The sequence below is a fragment of the Pogona vitticeps genome, chromosome 5 (assembly GCF_051106095.1).
Source record: "Pogona vitticeps strain Pit_001003342236 chromosome 5, PviZW2.1, whole genome shotgun sequence".
In the NCBI taxonomy this organism is placed as follows: domain Eukaryota; kingdom Metazoa; phylum Chordata; class Lepidosauria; order Squamata; family Agamidae; genus Pogona; species Pogona vitticeps.
In genome coordinates, this window is record NC_135787.1 from 158,948,658 (window position 1) to 158,953,213 (window position 4,556).

Here is a 4,556-nt window from a genome sequence, read left to right on the forward strand (position 1 = left end):
AACTACAGCTTGAGGGAAATGGCCATAATAAAAAGTTTGCCAAGCGCAACAGTCTTCACCATTAGTTTCTATGGCCAGTATCCTGTTCAATATTTATATGTGTGGAACTCCAACTGAAGAAGCTACAAGAAACATCTTGTCATACCATAGTGACTTCCTCATTTATCTGCATGCACATAAATACTGAACAACACACTGGATTCTGAGAAAAACAACATGGAAACGTTTCTGCAACCATAACTATACAACGGCTAGAGCCACTGTAAAATTTTCACCTTCTGTCAAGCTAATGTTTGCCTTAAAATGTATCACAAAGGAATCCCTCAACTGTCACATCTCTTATTTACCACTCCAAGAATGGCAAAATTGTCCATGGAGCAAAATGCTGAGATTCAATTTTAGCTATTATTGGTTGTCATCCTGATGAACACACTGAATTTTCAGAGAAAAAGATGATCTGTTTTATAAAACATTACACTGGAAATGCTGACTCCCTTAGCTCAGTCAGGACTTTTATATTTGCATTGTTTGTTGTGTTGGAATGCAAACAGCTTTCATTTGCAGTTGCTCGGTCTTGGCTTAGTCAGTATTTTGGCTTATATTCTCTCATAAAATATTAAGCTTTTACAGGTACTTGAATTGAGAAGTTCAGTCCTGTGAGTTAAAAAGAGAAAGGAACCATTAACAGCTCTTGGTTCTCCTAATTCACTTTCTGTTTCTAATGGCTTCAATCCTACAAAGCTCATGGAAGGTTCCTACACCTGATGTTGACAATACCCTCTCTCTGTCTTCTTTCCTGGACAAGGTACTTGTGTGAACGGGTGCTGATCAACTCCAAGCTTTCTTAGGAGAAACTGATTTTCTTGATTCATTCCAGTCCAATTCCATGCTTGGCTTTGGAGTGGAAATTCTCTTGATTGTTCTACTGGAGGATCTCTGCTCAGGGAAAAATAGGGAGGCAAATCTGTCAGTTCTCTTAGACTTCTTAGTGGCTTTTGAACCCCCTGAGTATGGTTTTCTTCTGGAAAACTATAGTCAGAGGTTGTCAGAGGATCAAGCATACATTACAAATTTATTTATTTATTTATTTATTTATTTATTTATTTATTTATTTATTTATTTATTTATTTATTTATTTATTTATTTATTTATTTATTTGTTTGTTTGTTTGTTTGTTTGTTTATTTATTTATTTATTTATTTATTTATTTATTTATTTATTTATTTATTTATTTATTTTATATCCTGCCTATCTAGTCGGTTGCCCACTCTAGGCGGCTCACAACAGAGGGGACAACAATAATAAAAACCATTTTACAAAGAGAGAACTTTCAACAATTGGATAAAACACGAGGGGAGAAAAGGAAAGAGGAGTCAGGAATAGGACGTCATTAGAACAAGGAATTCCCCAAGCACAGCAAGACATCTGATCTTTTCACACATCTTGTAGTTGGCCAATTAGCTTACTTTATTTTGTGATTGATCCTTGAGCAGTCACATGGTTTTTATTTGCAAATGTGTTACCTTGGTTAGGCAAGCCTGCTAAAAACATTTCTTTGGAATACTAATGTGAAATTGGGTTCTAATTGTGAGCTATCTGTAACATATAGTTTGGCTCTGAGCCAGGATGTGAACTGCATCATGTCCACTCATACTTGATCAGGCAGCTCAGAAAGGAAGCCACAGGTTTGGGTTTACCAGGACTAAGCAGGGCTGTTGAGGATAACACATTTTGCAGATTGCTTATTCATAGTGCCAACATAAATTGGAGGTGACTTGATGGAAAGTAAAAATAAGAATGTCCCATCATTAAGAGCCCTGCTCAGCTCTTCCTAAGTCAAGGCCATGACTTCCTTTATAAAGTAATCCGTCTCATAGTTGCTCTTTTCTTGTAGCCTTCAGCTTTTCCTACTTTATTGTTTTGATATTTGCCCCTCATGGTCCCAGTTTGTCTCCCCAGAACAGAGCTCACAAAGGTAAACCAAACACCTTTTCACACGCTGCCACCAGTTGATCACTAAATCAACATACTTTACAGTGGTGCCTCACTTAACGAGCGCACCGTTTAACGATGAATCCGCATAGCGACGCATTGCGATGATTGGTAAGCAGTTCCAAAATGGCTGCTGGGTGCAGAAAATGGCCGCCCGCAGCGTTTTCGCACTTGCCCTCACTTACCGGACGGCGAAAATGGCGGCCGGATGGAGGATTCCCTGCATAGCGGTGAGTTTTTCCCCAATAGGAACACATTAAATGGAGTTTAACACGTTCCTATGGGCTCCCCCCGCATAGCGACGAATCCGGATAGCGACGTTAATCCTGGAATGGATTAACGTCGCTATGCAGGGCACTACTGTACTTAGGAAAGATGAAGATCCATTCATCACTGTCTTTTGAATAAAACAGGTCTATTGATTACAGATGTTTCTATAATAATTCATAAGTATCTTCTTCAGGTTCATCAAGCATCAATAACAATCTTCTATATTATCTTACAGGTTACTATTCACTCCACAGACTAATCACTCCTCAGATTAATCACACCTCAAATCTCCCAACTCTCTCTCTCTCTCTCTCTCTCTAACTCTTACTCAACTCTACCCTCCCTTCTCCACTCAGGCTCCACCTTTTAATCTCTCGGCTCCGCCTCTCCACTACATCAGCCTAAAACATGAATAATGCATAACTTATTTAACATAATAAGGGTGAACACTGCAATTCTCTTTGCCAGTGAGTCTTATCTTCTCATGAAGTGCCCAAAGTACAACAGCCTCTCAGACATGTAACATCAATTTCTGGACTCTTGTCTACAATTTTCTGCACTCTCCATGAAGGGGTTCTGCTGAGCCTGATGAAGTGAGGTTTTCTCCATGAAAGCTTACCATTTGTATAGTTTTATAGTGGTCCAATAAAAGGTACGACACCCTTACATTTGTGTAACCTTGGCTTTGTTATTTTTGGTCCTGAACAGAGTTCAGCCCTGTTTTAATCTGGGACTAACCTATTTGTCATTCTGAAGGTCCACTGTTATCTTCTAAGATATTCTCTATTACCATATTTCAAATGAATTGATTTTTTTTCTTGCTGGCTTTCTTTGCTGTCCAGCTTTCAGATCCATATATAGTAATCCAAACATAACAAAAAACAAAAACCATAGAATATGATCTAGATACATTAATGGGGGGGTTGAATATTTTCTTTCCAAATGGAGAAGGATGAGGGGAAGGAATAATGCATGTAATGCATTTAAAATCTTGCACTGAACAGGACTAGAATTTTCCTATTGCAATACTTGTTATATTTTGAACAAACACTTCAAGAACGTTCTTATGCACATCATGTCTTAGATTCCATTAGATCTGCTTCATTCAATTTTCATCCCTAACAATGGAGGCATTTGTTGTGAATGGTTCACCTCTCCTGTTAAATGTGTTTAACCTATTGGCTGGGTGTTACTGAACTCCCCTTAAAGGAGGAATGGGGAAAATTTTATCCATGGATCACACAATGATCCTAGTTTGGGAGTCTTTTGTCAGCTCCCAAAGCCACTCTAGAGTGCCTCCTCCTTCAGAGATGTAAAATCCCTATTTTCTGCACATGGCCTTGGAGAAATCCACTTACTTCCCCCAAATTAAAAAAAAAAAAGACGTACCCATCAAGGTACCTCCTGTTTCCCTTTTTATGGCCTCAAATGCCCATTTCCAGTACAGAAAAGGGCCCCTAAGACCCATAAAGTTGTCCATTTGTGCCTGGCCTAAAGGATCTGGTTTGTGGGGGTGGGGTGGGGGTGTAGACCCAGCACTGAGAGTGAAGGCATGGGTGGCCTTGTTCTCTCGGATTGCCTGATTAGACTCTAACATTAGCAATGGATCTACCTGGGGAGAGACAACTTTCAACTGTTATTCATGTTCCTGTCTGGACTATTGGCTTTAAGTTCTTTATAGTTCTGCCTCTGAAAATTGTCCGGAAACATCAGTTGGTCCAAAAAAGGGGCAGCTAGGCAGATTAATATGGTCAGAACTTCATCCAAGGCCCTTCAAAAAATAGGCAAGGTGGGTCACTGGAACAGAGAGGGTTTTTCGATGGGGGCATCTGATCTGTGGGATTTCCTTTGCCAAGAGGTTTGCCTAGCATCTCTATATTGGTCTGCACATCCCAGGCGAAGACCTTTTTACTCTCCCAGGCATTTTAATAATAATAACCATGTGTCATCAAGGCAATTCTGACTTATGGTGACCCTTCTTGTGGTTTTTGAGATAGAGAGCACTTAGAAGTGGTTTGCCACTTCCTGGGGCTGTGCAGCCTGCCCAAGACCACACAGCCTGGATCTACTCACAGGAGGCACAGTGGGGAATTGAACCTCCAACCTCTGGTTCTGCAGCCAGATATCTAAACGATTGAGCTATCCAGAACCCCTTTAATGATTCTACGCCTTTGCAGTCTTAGCCTACTTTTAATCTGGTATTATATGCTGAAATATTTTATTTATTTATTTATTTATTTATTTATTTATTTATTTATTTATTTATTTATTTATTTATTTATTTAATATCCCGC